The 17,203-nt window shown below is 42.2% G+C and overlaps 1 pseudogene across 1 annotated transcript in view; it reads right to left on the bottom strand.

The window, feature by feature from the left end:
- Window positions 1-17,203, bottom strand: part of LOC311135652 (seizure protein 6 homolog) — a 294,033-nt pseudogene that overhangs the window by 14,509 nt on the left and 262,321 nt on the right. Inside the window, exons 10-11 of the transcript in view lie at window positions 15,485-15,681; window positions 14,350-14,544 (exon numbers count right to left, since the gene is read on the bottom strand). The product of the transcript in view is annotated as a seizure protein 6 homolog (transcript). The remainder of the gene's footprint in view (window positions 1-14,349; window positions 14,545-15,484; window positions 15,682-17,203) is intronic.

Here is a 17,203-nt window from a genome sequence, read left to right as displayed (position 1 = left end):
AGACTAAATAGCCTTGGTTTCTCAAATGACTGCCTCGCCTGGTTCACCAACTACTTCTCAGATAGAGTTCAGTGTGTCAAATCGGAGGGCCTGTTGTCTGGACCTATGGCAGTCTCTATGGGGGTGCCACAGGGTTCAATTCTTGGGCCGACACTTTTCTCCGTGTATATCAATGATGTCGCTCTTGCTGCTGGTGACTCTCAGACCCACCTCTACGCAAAAAATAATAATAATAATTGTCATGCCATTCATCCGCCGCCATCCCCTCATGTTTCAGCATGATAATGCATGGCCCCATGTCGCAAGGATTCCTGGAAGTTGAAAATGTTCCAGTTCTTCCATGGCCTGCATACTCACCAGACCCATTGAGCATGTGTGGGATGCTCTGGATCGACGTGCACGACAGCGTGTTCCAGTTCCCGTCATCCAACTTCACACAGCCATTGAAGAGGAGTGGGACAACATTCCACAGGCCACAATCAACAGCCTGATCAACTCTATGCGAATGAGATGTGTCACGTTGCATGAGGCAAATGATGGTCATACCAGATACTGACTGGTTTTCTGATCCACGCTCCTACCTTTAAAAAAAAAGGTATCTGTGACCAACATATGCATATCTGTATTCCCAGTCATGTGAAATCCATAGATTAGGGCCTAATTTATTTATTTCAATTGAATGATTTCCTTATATGAACTACCCCCCTTGGCATTTTTCCTATTTTGTTGCCTTACAACCTGGAATTAAAATGGATTTTTGGGGGGGTTGTATCATTTGATTTACACAACATGCCTACCACTTTGAAGATGCAAAATATTTTTTCTTGTGAAAAAAACAAGTAATAAGACACAAAAAACAGAACTTGAGCGTGCATAACTATTCACCCCCCCAAAGTCAATACTTTGTAGAGACACTTTTTGCAGCAATTACAGCTGCAAGTCTCTTGGGGTATATCTCTATAAACTTGGCACATCTAGCTACTTGGATTTCTGCCCATTCTTCAAGGCAAAACTGCTCCAGCTCCTTCAAGTTGGATGGGTTCCGCTGGTGTACAGCAATCTTCAAGTCATACCACAGATTCTCAATTGGATTGAGGTCTGGGCTTTGACTAGGCCATTCCAAGACATTTAAATGTTTCCCCTTAAACCACTAGAGTGTTGCTTTAGCAGTATGCTTAGGGTCATTGTCCTGCTGGAAGGTGAACCTCCGTCCCAGTCTCAAATCTCTGGAAGATTGAAACAGGTTTCCCACAAGAATTTCCCTGTATTTAGCGCCATCCATCATTCCTTCAATTCTGACCAGTTTCCCAGTCCCTGCCAATGAAAAACATCCCCACAGCATGATGCTGCCACCACCATGCTTCACTGTGGGGATGGTGTTCTCGGGGTGATGAGAGGTGTTGGGTTTGTGCCAGACATAGCGTTTTCCTTGATGGCCAAAAAGCTCCATTTTAGTCTCATCTGACCAGAGTACCTTCTTCCATATGTTTGGGGAGTCTCCCACATGCCTTTTGACGAACACCAAACGTGTTTGCTTATTTTTTTCTTTAAGTAATGGCTTTTTTCTGGCCACTCTTTCGTAAAGCCCAGCTCTGTGGAGTGTATGGCTTAAAGTGGTCCTATGGACAGATACTTCAATCTCCGCTGTGGAGCTTTGCAGCTCCTTCAGGGTTATCTTTGGTCTCTTTGTTGCCTCTCTGGTTAATGCCCTCCTTGCCTGGTCCGTGAGTTTTGGTGGGCGGCCCTCTCTTGGCAGGTTTGTTGTGGTGCCATATTCTTTCAATTTTTTTATTATGGATTTAATGGTGCTCTGTGTTCAAAGTTTCTGATATTTTTTTATAACCCAACCTTGATCTGTACTTCTCCACAACTTTGTCCCTGACCTGTTTGGAGAGCTGCTTGGTCTTCATGGTGCCACTTTCTTGGTGGTGCCCCTTGCTTAGTGGTGTTGCAGACTCTGGGGCCTTTCAGAACAGGTGTATATACAGTCGTGGTCAAAAGTTTTGAGAATGACACAAGTATTGGTCTTCACAAAGTTTGCTGCTTCAGTGTTTTTAGATATTTTTGTCAGATGTTACGATGGTATATTGAAGTATAATTACAAGCGTTCCATAAGTGTCAAAGGCTTTTATTGACAATTACATTAAGTTTATGCAAAGAGTCAATATTTGCGGTGTTGACCCTTCTTTTTCAAGACCTCTGCAATCCGCCCTGGCATGCTGTCAATTAACTTCTGGGCCACATCCTGACTGATGGCAGCCCATTCTTGCATAATCAATGCTTGGAGATTGTCAGAATTTGTGGGTTTTTGTTTGTCCACCTGCCTCTTGAGGATTGACCACAAGTTCTCAATGGGATTAAGGTCTGGGGAGTTTCCTGGCCATGGACCCAAAATGTATATGTTTTGTTCCCCAAGCCACTTAGTTATCACTTTTGCCTTATGGCAAGGTGCTCCATCATGCTGGAAAAGGCATTGTTCGTCACCAAACTGTTCTTGGATGGTTGGGAGAAGTTGCTCTGGGAGGATGTGTTGGTACCATTCTTTATTCATGGCTGTCTTCTTAGGCAAAATTGTGAGTGAGCCCACTCCCTTGGCTGAGAAGCAACCCCACACATGAATGGTCTCAGGATGCTTTACTGTTGTCATGACACATGACTGATGGTAGCGCTCACCTTGTCTTCTCCGGACACGCTTTTTTCCGGATGCCCCTAACAATCGGAAAGGGGATTCATCAGAGAAAATGACTTTACCCGAGTCCTCAGCACTCCAATCCCTGTACCTTTTGCAGAATATCAGTCTGTCCCTGATGTTTTTCCTGGAGAGAAGTGGCTTCTTCGCTGCCCATCTTGACACCAGGTCATCCTCCAAAAGTCTTCGCCTCATTGTGCGTGCAGATGCACTCACACTTGCCTGCTGCCATTCCTGAGCAAGCTCTGCACTGGTGGTGCCCTGATCCTGCAGCTGAATCAACTTTAGGAGACGGTCCTGGTGCTTGTTGGACTTTCTTCCGCGCCCTGAAGCCTTCTTCACAACAATTGAACCTCTCTCCTTGAAGTTCTTGATGATCTGATAAATGGTTGATTTAGGTGCAATCTTACTAGCAGCAATATCCTTGCCTGTGAAGCCCTTTTTGTGCAAAGAAATGATGACGGCACGTGTTTCCTTGCAGCTAACCATGGTTAACAGAGGAAGAACAATGAGTTCAAGCACCACCCTCCTTTTAAAGCTTCCAGTCTGTTATTCTAACTCAATCAGCATGACAGAGTGATCTCCAGCCTTGTCCTCGTCAACACTCTCACCTGTGTTAACAAAATAATCACTGACATGATGACAGCTGGTCCTTTTGTGGCAGGGCTGAAATGCAGTGGAAATGTTTTTGGGGGATTAAGTTCATTTTCATGGCAAAGAGGGACTTTGCAATTAATCGCAATTCATCTGATCACTCTTGATGACATTCTGGAGTATATGCAAATTGCCATCATAAAAACTGAGGCAGCAGACTTTGTGAAAATTAATATTTGTGTCATTCTCAAAACGTTTGACCGCGACTGTATACTGAGATCATGTGACACTTAAATAAAGTCCACCTGTGTGCAATCTAACTAATTATGTGACTTCTGAAGGTAGTTGGTTGTGCCAGATCTTATTTAGGGGCTTCATAGAAAAGGGGGTGAATACATATGCACGCAACAATGTTCCGTTATTTATTTTTTAGAATTTTTTGAAACAAGTTATTTTTTTCATTTCACTTCACCAATTTGGACTATTTTGTGTATGTCCATTGCATTAAATCCAAATAAAAATCAATTTAATTTACAGGTTGTAATGCAACAAAATAGGAAAAATGCCAAGGGGGATGAATACTTTTGCAAGGCACTGTAACTCAGTAAAATCTTTGAAATTGTTGCATGTTGCGTTATGTTCTTTTTTGTGCTCTCCTAGCTGTGCCATTGAGGAACTAGAGCAAGCACACTTATAGTTGTTTTGTTTGGAACACAAGCCTGCATCCCAGCCCTCACACAATTACTGTTGTTGTTGTTGTTTACGCAATCCAAAAAACGTCCCAGTATAATTCGCAATTCGCAATCCGGATCAGGTGGGCATCATTTGAAAGCCTGTTCTATTGCCAACATGACTAGCTAAGTTATAAAATATGATATTACAGTTTTAGGCTTTCACAATGCAATTCAGGGAAACAGATCATACTTTTGGTGCGCATAGAAAGGAGTCATGAGCGCATTCAGGTGCGTGTGCCCCAGCGAATTGTCTTCACAATAGACAAACATAGGCACATTCTGTTCAGAACAACCAAGCATATGACGCCATGTCATCTTGTAACTGTATTTTTTTATATTAATACTTTATTTTTTATTGTGATTTATCAAGGGGTGTCACGCCCTGACCTAGAGAACTCTTGTTGGTTGGGTCAGGGTGTGAGTTCAGTTTGAGATCTATGTTATTGTATTTCTATGTTGGATTCTAGTATTTGTATTTCTATGTTTGGCCGGGTGTGATTCCCAATCAGAGGCAGCTGTCGCTCGTTGTCTCTGATTGGGGATCATACTTAAGTAGCCTGGTTGCCTACCTTAGTGGTGGGATCTTGTTTGTGTTCTGGTTTGGCTTGTTGTGAGTATAGCCCATAGGACTTCACGTTACGTTGTTTTGTCAAGTGTTTATCTTCATTAATAAATATGTACGCATACCACGCTGCATCTTGGTCTGACCCGTCTCTCAACGATCGTGACAGGGGGTACCGAAGCACCCTCAGCACCCCTACTTCCCACGGCAATGTCAAAGCGGTATTTATTATAATCCTCAATGTCTCATCTTTAAAAATACATAGAATCTTCTTAATTTACAGCATTTCCCTCACTCATGACAAAACATTAGCAAAGGTTGCCCAATTAGAAATAGCAGGAGGGATGGGGCAACTTCTTGTCGCTCGAGGTGCTCAAATTCAGAATGTCTGTCAGTCAAAATCCATACAGCGCTGTGAAGAGCCAGAGAGCTCTGATGTCATGTATAGCAGATACTGTGTTCCCATTTAGGCATTTATTAGTGCTTAAATCTGCCATTTTCAACCCGTATACAGTTACGAGTGTAAAGGGCTACAGCTTTTTCATCAAACTTTCCTATAATTATTTTTATGTCAGATGGTCCAGCACCATCCTCAGACAATTGCTTTCGTTTTTGTTATAATTCTCATTTCTGGAAAAGGCTTAAAATAAAGGTTAAAATCCAGGTCATGTGACATGATCAACCAAAACACAGTACCCTACCAAAGGTTTGTTGAGGTGTATCGTTGCCTCCTGTAGCTCAGTTGGTAGAGCATGGTGCTTGCAAACACCAGGGTTGTGGGTTCGATTTCCACGGGGGGCCAGTATGGAAAATGTATGCACTCAATAACTGTAAGTTGCTCTGGATAAGAGCGTCTGCTAAATGACTAAAATGTAAATGTGTATGCAACATGTTCTCTCACCTGTAGGGGGCAGTTAAACAATTTGAGTTTTATGTTGCTCAATAGACCCCTTTAGCAACAGATTTCAGACAGCCATTACGTTCACACTAGTGGTTTATGAATGCCATTAATTAAATAATGTTCTCACTTAAAACGGCTGGTTAAATTTGGCATGACTATTGCTTTGGTGTAGCAGTGGCTGTAAAACCATGTGGTACTAAAAATGAGTAGCCTGACATTTCATTTTGCTCTGGGTTTGATAACACAGTTTATCATCTGCCTTTCTAGACAATGGCTGCAGGTAGGCTTCTTTAACATAGCAAACTGATACAACATGACATTGACATGTCAGCCGGTCCCATGGACAAGTAACAGAGGGGTGAATGAGGGATTGAATGGGTGAAAGAAATATACATATTTATTTCTGTCTGGAGTCTGAAGTATATTGAGGTCTGGCAACGTGATGGTTTTTATGGTACTATTTCATTTATCACTACAATTTAATTGCTTTGAATATTTCATTTATATTCTAATGTTAATAGTATATTTTTGACAAATCCTTAGTTTTTTGTTTTACATACAGAGGTGCCTTGTTGCAATAAATTAATTTAATTCCTACTGTACATCCATTTCCTCTCTTCCTTTTTCAATTGAATGCATGGTAAAGATCAAGTGTAACAACGTTCAGGTAATTATCAAGGTCAATGTTTTCTATTTTAAAAGTAACTTAATTACTTTTACTCTGAGTACTTTTTAAATGAGCTACTTTTTACTTTGACTTGAGTAGTGTTTTTTACACCAGTAATTTGACTTCTGCTTGAGTAGGATGTTTCAATACTCTTTCCAGCTCTGCTCGTTGTATCCACTATCTCTGTTTAACCAATTGTCTGCTGTCTATCCAAATACAATTTTACACTAAACAAAAAATACAAGATGGAAGCAGGTGAAAAAGGTAACTCAAATAACCAAATTCAACCTAGCTCATTTCCGATTCATACGAAATGTTTGACTACAGAGGCAGAAAACTGTACTTCAATGCTATGATACTCCCCCACTTAACATACTGCTTGTGCAATACACTGACACGTGTTGTATTCAAGATCCTAAATGGCCTGGCTCCCCCTCTACTTAGAACTTTAATCAAACAGAAAACCCAAACCCATGGCAGCAGATCCACAAGGTCTGCCATGAGGGGTGACTGTATAGTTCCCTTAAGGAAAAGCACCTTTAGTCAATCTGCTTTCTCTGTGAGAGCTTCCTATGTCTGGAACACACTGCCATCAGACACACACACAACTGCACTACCTATCGCACTTTCACAAAAAACATAAAGACTTGGCTAAAGGCCAATCAGACTTGTGAACATAATCCCTAGCTGTGTATTGCCGCTTTCCATTTTATCGGTTGTCTGTGGCTTGTGTGGTATGCAAACACATTGTTGCTTTTATGTATTTTGTTTTGTTGCTTTTTGTGCTATTGCTCTGTCTGCGTGCTACGTGTTGCTTGTCCTATGTTGCTCTGTATGTGCTCACTGCTCATTGTTTGTCTGTATTCTTATTGTAATTGTTTTTAATAACCTGCCCAGGGACTTCGGTTGAAAATTAGTCGGCTGGCTAAAACCATCACTTTCACTGAAACATTGATTTAATTTGCACTGTTCCTGTAAAAAGAAACTCTAACTCAAACTCAAAATGTGTAGGCATACTGGTACAATCTTGTCTCTTATCTCTTAAAGGCTATGGGAGACAATGTTTATAAGGGGAAGAGAATCATGGTTAGTTCCATTCTGGGAGCTTCCCACTGGGCACAAACTGGTTGAATCAGCTTTGTTTCAATGTAATATTTCAACATATTGTGATGTGGAATCTATGTTTTAAAATACATTGGATTTGCAGTCCTCAAACTGTTGTTTTTATGGTGAACTTTTTACCACAGGATTATGTCATCATTGTGACCAATTTTCAACATATACAAATATTGTATAACATATGTTGAATTTGTACCTTTGAAACAACGTCAGATTTTCAACATTATATCCACTATCAGAAAAGAACAACAATAGGCTGGGCAGCAACTCCTACTAGAGAGTTGATCGACAGCTATTAATTTTGTCTCCTATCCAGGGTTTTAACTAAGCCCAGCCCTGCTTCGCTTTGATATTTGCTATCAAAGTCACTCCAAAGGGTAGGTTTAACAGAGCAAATTAAAATTTAACCATACTTTATAAGTATTTAGGCATTTGCAAAACCATCAAAAGCTATTGTTTCAATTCAACCCAGGGTTAAACTAAAAATAGACATATAGGCCTAGGGTTTCAAGCTTTGGTTGATTTTAAATTTAATCTTCAAGTTAATCATCAATATGTTGGATTCCCATCTCCATCTCAACCAAAAAATATATGTTAAAGAATAGGACTAAATCAAATCAAACTTTATTTCAAGTGCATTTCAAGTTTGATTAAATTAGATTTAGTCCTATTCTTAAACTTAGATATTTGGGTTGAGATGGAGACGTGAATCCAACATATCAATTATGAATTTGTAGACAAACTGGATATAGAATTTTGTTTGGTTGTCAACTCAACCAAATATCAACATTTTAATGAATATCTTCTGCTTGGATAGTTCCATCTGTGCCACTGACTTAGTCTGGTTTTAATTCTAGTTTGTCTGCAAATTAATGTTGGATTCACATCTCCACCTCAACCAAAAATCTAAATGAAAGAATAGGACTAAATAAAACTTTAAATGCACTTTAAATTAAGTTTGATTTGGTCCTATTCTTTAACTTTGATTGTTGGTTGAGATGGAGACGTGAATCCAACATATAAATTACTACTTTGTAGACAAACTGGAATTTGTTGACAACCAAACACAATTCAATATCACTTTTGCAATACAGTAAATAGCTTATTAATTTGTCGACAAATTAACAAACGATATGTTGAATTCACATCTCCAACTAAACCAAAAATAAAAGTTCAAGAATAGGATTAAGTCAGTGGCTCAGATGAAACTATCCAAGCATTAGATATCCTTTTTAAATGTTGATATTTGGTTGCATTGTCAACCAAACACAATTCAATTATCTTTTAGGAATACAGTAAATCTTGCAAACTAATGTAACAGTAGTTATTCAACCTTAAAACGAGTAACACATCCATGGCCACATTTTGAGGTTAGGGTAATGTAACTGTAAATATCTTCTTATGTAATCATAGAAAGCATGCATGTTCAAAATAGTTCACAGGTCTGTGGAGATTGGTATAATAATCTTGAACAGAATTGATCACACTTTTTAAATGTAACCTCAACTGCAATCCAGGTCATTGGGTTGTGCTATTAGATGAAGCACAGTGGTAACACATTGTTGTTAAATACAAAATATCTGCCATTGTATTCCCATTTGAACTTTGTTGTGCTTTTAAATGGTTGAAAGCATAGTGATAACACATTTGGATTTCAACAAACTTCTGGCTGTCTTTTTGAGTGGGTGAATAAAGATTGAAATCTCATAGATCAACATCTCAACCAAATATTTACTTACTCTCACTTTCCATCCGTTAACTAAATATACTTTCCTGCAACCCGCCTCACCCAATGTGGAACGGATTCTATTATTTATTTTTATCCAGAACCTCTGGCTGAAACTAGCCAGCTAACTAGCTACTTGCTATTAGCCACCGTTAGCGGTCTTCACCATTGTCCGTGGCCTGCACTACCTACCAGTCAGCTCTAGCCTGGACAATTATCGGCCAGTCTGCATAGTCTGCACATCGCGCTATCGAGCCAGAGCATATCAGATTTTCTGCCGGAATCACTGGACCTTAACACCGGATCATCGCAACTAGCTAGCTGCAACCGAATGGCTGTTGTTGTTGTTGGCTAATCACCGCTGTCCGAAGCTAGCCCCAGTTAGCCTTGAGCTAGCCTCAAGCCAGGCCCATCTCCCGGCTATCTACCTCTCTGTCAACCGGACGGGACCTCCTAGTGTTGACATGGAGCCCCACCGATCCATCACGACTGGTCTGCCGACATAATCGTCTGATGTGGTTTCAACAGGCTTCCCGGTGCGACAACCACGAAGATCCATCTGCTAGCCCCGGCCCGCTAGCACACGCAATCAACAGCCGTGCCTCCTGCTCGCCTGTGGCGTAGCAGCCACTGAACTGCTCCTGGACTCACTTATTGCTATTCACTGGACCTTATGATCACTCAGCTACACAGCTGATGCCTGCTGGACTGTTCCTTTATACGGTACCCCATCCTGTTTATCTGTTTAGCCTCAGCTCATACTATCGTCGCCATTACCAGCTGTTGTCTTAGCTCTCTCGAATAACACCTGTGATTGCTTTATGCCTCTCTCCCATGTCAATATGCCTTGCCTATTGCTGTTTCGGTTAGTTCTTACAGTTCTCTTTCACTGTAGAGCCCCCAGTCCCGCTCAACCTGCCTCAGACAGCTCCTTTGTCCCCCCCTCCCACACTTTCGGAGACTGGCTCAATCGGTGCCTCCAGTGATGCTATCTCTTTCATCGTTACCCAACGCTTAGGTACTCATATCCTTCCATATCCTTGTCTGTACATAAAGCCCTGAATCTATTCTACAACGGCCGGAAATCTGCCCCTTTTATTCTCTGTACCCAACGCACTAGAAGACCAGTTCTTAAAGCCTTTAACCGTATCCTTATTATTTTCCTCCTCTGTTCCTCTGGTGATGTAGAGGTTAACCCAGGCCCTGTAGACCCCAGTATCACTCCTACTCCCCAGGTGCTATGATTTGTTGACATCTGTAACTGCAAAAGCCCTGGTTTCTTGCATGTTAACATCAGAAGCCTCCTCCCCAAGTTTGAGTTATTCACTGCGTTAGCACACTCCGCCAACCCTGATGTTCTAGCAGTGTCTGAATCCTGGCTTAGGAAGGCCACCAAAGATTCAGAAATGTCCATTCCCAACTACAACATTTTCCGTCTAGATAGAACTGCCAAAGGGGGCGGAGTTGCAATCTACTGCAGAGCTCTATCGTACTATCCAGGTCTGTGCCCAAACAGTTTGAGCTTCTACTTCTAAAAATCCACCTTTCCAGAAATAAGTCTCTCACTGTTGTCGCTTGCTACAGACCCCTCTCAGCCCCCAGCTGTGCCCTGGACACCATATGTGAATTGATTGCCCCCCATCTATTCTCAGAGTTCGTATTGCTTCGTGACCTAAACTGGGATATGCTTAACACCTCGGCCATCCTACAATCTAAACTAGATGCCCTCAATCTCATACAAATGATCAAGGTACCTACCAGGTACAACCCTGAATCTGTTAACATGGGCACCCTCATAGATATCATCCTGACTAATTTACCCTCTAAATACACCTCCGCTGTCTTCAACCAGGATCTCAGCGATCACTGCCTCATTGCCCGCGTCCGTTATGGGTCCGCGGTCAAACGACCACCCCTCATCACTGTCAAACACTCCCTAAAACACTTCAGCGAGCAGGCCTTTCTAATTGACCTGGCCCGGGTGTCCTGGATGGATATTGACCTCATTCCGTCAGAGGGTGCCTGGTTGTTCTTTTTAAAAGTGCTTTCCTTTCCATCTTAAATAAGCATGCCCCATTCAAAATAAATTCAGAACTAAGAACAGATATAGCCCCTGGTTCACCCCAGACTTGACTGCCCTTGACCAGCACAAAAACATCCTGTGGCGTACTGCATTAGCATCGAACAGCCACCGCGATTTGCAACGTTTCAGGGAAGTCAGGAACCAATATACACAATCAGTTAGGGAAGCAAAGGCTAGCTTTTTCAAACAGAAATTTGCATCCTGTAACACTAACTCCAAAAATGTTTGGGACACTGTAAAGTCCCTGGAGAATAAGAGCACCTCCTCCCAGCTGCCCACTGCACTGAGGCTAGGAAACACTGTCACTACCAATAAATCAACGATAATCGAACATTTCAACAAGCATTTTGCTACGGCTGGCCATGCTTTCCACCTGGCTACCCCTACCCCGGCCAGCAGCTCTGCACCCTCCACTGCAACTTGCCCATGCCCCCCCCCCCCCCCCCCCCGCTTCTCCTTCAGCCAAATTCAGATAGCTGATGTTCTGAAAGGAAGGTGAGGGATCAGCCCAGAACTACACGGCGGGACCTGGTCAATGACCTGAAGAGAGCTGGGACCACAGTCTCAAAGAAAACCATTAGTAACACACTACGCCGTCATGGATTAAAATCCTGCAGCGCACGCAAGGTCCCCCTGCTCAAGCCAGCGCATGTCCAGGCCCATCTGAAGTTTGCCAATGACCATCTGGATGATCCAGAGGAGGAATGGGAGAAAGTCATGTGGTCTGATGAGACAAAAATAGAGCTTTTTGGTCTAAACTCCACTCGCTGTGTTTGGAGGAAGAAGAAGGATGAGTACAACCCCAAGAACACCATCCCAACCGTGAAGCATGGAGGTGGAAACATCATTCTTTGGGGATGCTTTACTGTAAAGGGGACAGGACGACTGCACCGTATTGAGGGGAGGATGGATGGGGCCATGTATCGCGAGATCTTGGCCAACAACCTCCTTCCCTCAGTAAGAGCATTGAAGATGGGTCGTGGCTGGGTCTTCCAGCATGACAATGACCCGAAACACACAGCCAGGGCAACTAAGGAGTGGCTCCGTAAGAAGCATCTCAAGGTCCTGGAGTGGCCTAGCCAGTCTCCAGACCTGAACCCAATAGAAAATCTTTGGAGGGAGCTGAAAGTCCGTATTGCCCAGCGACAGCCCCAAAACCTGAAGGATCTGGAGAAGGTCTGTATGGAGGAGTGGGCCAAAATCCCTGCTGCAGTGTGTGCAAACCTGGTCAAGACCTACAGGAAACGTATGATCTCTGTAATTGCAAACAAAGGTTTCTGTACCAAATATTAAGTTCTGCTTTTCTGATGTATCAAATAATTATGTCATGCAATAAAATGCAAATTAATTGCTTAAAAATCATACAATCTGATTTTCTGGATTTTTGTTTTAGATTCCGTCTCACTGTTGAAGTGTACCTATGATAAAAATTACAGACCTCTACATGCTTTGTAAGTAGGAAAACCTGCCAAATCGGCAGTGTATCAAATACTTGTTCTCCCCACTGTAGGTCTGTAACAGTTTGGATCTCGAGTGTCTTCATCCTGCCCTGCCTTTCGAAGTATTTGAAAGCCAAGTTAACAAACAGATCAATGACCATTTCGAATCCCACCGTACCTTCTCCGCCATGCAATCTGGTTTCCGAGCTGGTCATGGGTGCACCTCTGCCACGCTCAAGGTCCTAAATGATATTATAACCGCGATCGATAAAAGACAGTACTGTGCAGCCGTCTTCATCGACCTAGCCAAGGCTTTCGAATCCGTCAATCACCACATTCTCATTGGCAGACTAAATAGCCTTGGTTTCGCAAATGACTGCCTCGCCTGTTTCACCAACTACTTCTCAGATAGAGTTCAATGTGTCAAATCGGAGGGCCTGTTGTCTGGACCTCTGGCAGTCTCTATGGGGGTGCCACAGGGTTGAATTCTCGGGCCAACTCTATTCTCTGTGTATATCAATGATGTCGCTCTTGTTCCTGGTGACTCAGATCCACATCTAAACAGACGACACCATTTTGTATACATCTGGCCCTTCATTGGACACTGTGTTAACAAACCTCCAAACGAGCTTCAATGCCATACAGCACTCCTTCTGTAGCCTCCAACTGCTCCTAAACGCTAGTAAAACTAAATGCATGATCTTCAATCGAACGCTGCTTGCACCCTCCCGCCCGACTAGAATCACTACTCTCGGCGGGTCTGATTTAGAATATGTGGACAACTACAAATACCTAGGTATCTGGTTAGACCGTAAACTCTCCTTCCAGACTCACATTGAGCATCTCCAATCCAGAGTTAAATCTAAAATCGGCTTCCTATTTCGCAACAAAGCCTCCTTCACTCATGCTGCCAAACATGCCCTCGTAAAACTGGCTATCCTACCGATCCTTGACTTCGGCGATGTCATTTACAAAATAGCCTCCAACACTCTACTCAGTAAATTGGATGTAGTCTATCACAGTGCCATCCGTTTTGTCACCAAAGCCCCATATACTACCCACCATTGTGACCTGTACGCTCTCGTTGGCTGGCCCTCACTACATATTCGTCGCAAACCCACTGGCTCCAGGTCATCTATAAATCACTGCTTGGCAAATCCTCGCCTTATCTTAGCTCATTGGTCACCATAGCAACACCCACCCGTAGTCTGCGCTCCAGCAGGTATATCTCACTGGTCATCCCCAAAGCTAACACCTCCTTTGGCTGCCATTCCTTCCAGTTCTCTGCTGCAATTGACTGGAACGAACTGCAAAAATCTCTGAAGCTGGAGACTCTTATCTCCCTCACTAACTTTAAGCATCAGTTTTCAGAGCAGCTTACCGATCACTGCACCTGTACACAGCCCATCTGTAATTAGCCCACCCAACTACCTCATCCCCATATTGTTATTTATTTTGCTCTTTTGCACCCCAGTATCTCTATTTGCACATCATCTTCTGCACATCTATCATTCCAGTGTTAATACTAAATTGTAATTATTTTGCACTATGGCTTATTTATTGCCTTACCTCCATAACTTACTACATTTGCACACACTGTATATATATTTTCTATTGTGTTATTGACTGTACGTTGTGTTTATCCCATATGTAACTCTGTGTTGTTTTTATCGCACTGCTTTGCTTTATCTTGGCCAGGTCGTAGTTGTAAATGAGAACTTGTTCTCAACTGGCTTACCTGGTTAAATAAAGGTTAATATAAAAATAAAAAATTACTAAAAGGTCCATGTTGAAATGAAGTGGTGTGCCTAGTGGGTTGTTATTTCCTAGCTCACCTTTCTCACAGCTTGGCATGTCTCCGCTCCACGTCAGGTCCCACTGGCACATGAGGATCTCAGAGCCCTGCACCTCGTAACCTGGGTAACACTGGTAGGTGACCACTGTCCCGTGGATCAGGTCTGGGTGGGAGGTGCTCTTCCAGCCATTGGTGATCTCTGGCAGCTCAGAGCATGTGTCGTTCCTGGGGACCTCTGTGGGTGGGGAGCCAGGGGCCAGGGTAGGATGGAGGGATTTGGAGATAGAGGGGAAAGAAGAGAGAATGAGCAGGGGATGTTGAGATGTTATCTTTGTCAAAAATCTGCACATGGGTTATCCATTAATCTGAAAAAGAAAGTACATTTAAATTTAAATTATACTGTTTGATTGCTCTAATGATATAGACTTATCAAATCTACAAATCGGTTGATTTATACACAGCAAGTAAAGCCCAAATGCTATGACTGTACTGATATGCATGGTTGATAAAACATATAAATTAGAATTGAGTTCAGCAGCACAGCAGTGACAGGCACAGGGAATCCAGTGGTGCGTTCTGCATGTGAATTAGGCTCTGGCATGTGAAGAGCATGCCATCAATTTGCAGTGATTGCACTGTGTGCCAGCCAGGGGGAGGGCAGTGGGTGGTTTGGCACTACGCATTCTGCCTTTTTCTTCTTTCACTATGGCACACACGGCTGGGGGTGCAGCACGCAGCAAATACAGCTGATGTAGACAAAGCGCGCCACATAATTGTGTTTTTGTGTTTGATGTCCCGTAATCCTATGCACCTGTGGCCGTTCAGAGGGAGAAGACAGCAGATAAAGCCCTGCTTTTCATCGTGTATCCTGCCATTCTCTCTGCATGGTATTACTTTGTATTTAGTAATAATCTCCCTCTCTAACTGGTTGCTACCAGCAGCCTCTTGTTGGAGGCTCTCTTTTCAGCCAAGGAAAAGTTATATATATTTTTTGCCTGTGATAGTAAAAAAAACAACACTGAATTCTGTGTACTGTATAGACAATTTTGCCACAGCCAGGAGAAGGAGGTTTTATTTTTTTCTATCAAGCCATCTTCCAAGGATTATTCCATTAAAGTATTTCTCAGAAAACTGTGTGCAGGTACAACTAAACAGTCTGAGTAATAATGTCTCACCAAAGAAGTGGACCACGAAGCCGTTGCCGTAGCCGTAGATGTTGGTAGCAGGGTCCGACTGGAACTGGATGGTGACATCAGCCATGGAGGTGTAGAGCTTGAAGCGAGGCCTGGTGCCACTGTACTGACCCAGGATGTTAGCTGTTAGGTCATCACCGTCGTAAAAGGTCAACAGATCATTCTTACCCACATTGAGCCTGCAAGGAGAGGGAGAGGCAGGAGTCAGTCAACACATCTGACAAACAGAGGGTCTAATTTATATCTGCATATATAAGAACAAAAGAGTAACAGAGCACACATCACAGCAGAGGAATGTTTAATTTTCTCCAAAAGTTGACTCCTGAAAAAGTATACCAATTCATTTCGCGTGTTTCTGTCAAAATACGACTGCAGAGAACTGTCAGGGAGGGAGGGAGACGTCTTGCAGGGAAATGTCAGAGCTTTATGGGAAATCAAAATTCTGTTTGCACTGGATGGATCTGATGTGATATAAACACGAAATAATTCAGCAGTAATTTTTATTTTATTTTATTTTTTGTATTTTTTTTAGGGGGTAGATCAGCTTTAATATTGCACATAGATTGTAACTTCCATCAATGTAATTGTCTGCATCGTAAATATATATATATATATACAGTGCTATGAAAAAGTATTTGCCCCCTTTCTAATTTTCTCTACTTTTGCATATTTGTGATACTGAATGTTATCAGATCTTCAACCAAAACCTAATATTAGATAAAGGGAACATAAGTGAACAAATAACACAACAATTACATATTTATTTCATTTATTTCATAAACAAAGTTATGCAACACCCAATTCCCCTGTGTGAAAAAGTAATTGCCCCCTTACACTCAATAACTGGTTGTGCCACCTTTAGCTGCAACCAAATGCTTCCTGTAGTTGTTGATCAGTCTCTCACGTCGCTGTGGAGGAATTTTGGCCCACTCTTCCATACAGAACTGCTTTAACTCAGTGACGTGTGGGTTTTCAAGCATGAATTGGGTGTTGCATAACTTTGTTTATAAAATAAATATGTAATTGTTTTGTTATTTGTTCACTTATGTTCCCTTTATCTAATATTAGGTTTTGGTTGAAGATCTGATAACATTCAGTATCACAAATATGCAAAAGTAGAGAAAATTAGAAAGGGGGCAAATACTTTTTCATAGCAAGTATTTGATACACTGCCGATTGTGCAGGTTTTCCTACTTACAAGGCATGTAGAGGTCTGTAATTTTTATCATAGGTACACTTCAACTGTGAGAGACGGAATCTAAAACAAAAATCCAGAAAATCACTTTGTATGATTTTTAAGTAATTCATTTGCATTTTATTGTATGACATAAGTATTTGATACATCAGAAAAGCAGAACTTAATATTTGGTACAGAAACCTTTGTTTGCAATTACAGAGATCATACATTTCCTGTAGGTCTTGACCAGGTTTGCACACACTGTGCAAACCTGGTCATAGACTGACCCTAGTCATAGACTGTTCTCTCTGCTACCGCACGGCAAGCGGTACCGGAGTGCCAAGTCTAGGTCCAAAAGACTTCTCAACAGCTTCTACCCCCAAGCCATAAGACTCCTGAACAGCTAATCATGGCTACCCGGACTATTTGCACTGCCCCCCCACCCATCCTTTTTACGCTGCTGCTACTCTGTTAAGTAAGTACTTATGCATAGTCACTTTAACTCTACCCACATGTACATATTA

Source organism: Coregonus lavaretus (genome assembly GCF_964263955.1).
Source record: "Coregonus lavaretus genome assembly, chromosome: 10".
NCBI classification, from domain to species: Eukaryota; Metazoa; Chordata; class Actinopteri; order Salmoniformes; family Salmonidae; genus Coregonus; species Coregonus lavaretus.
This window is presented reverse-complemented; position numbering and strand designations above follow the sequence as displayed.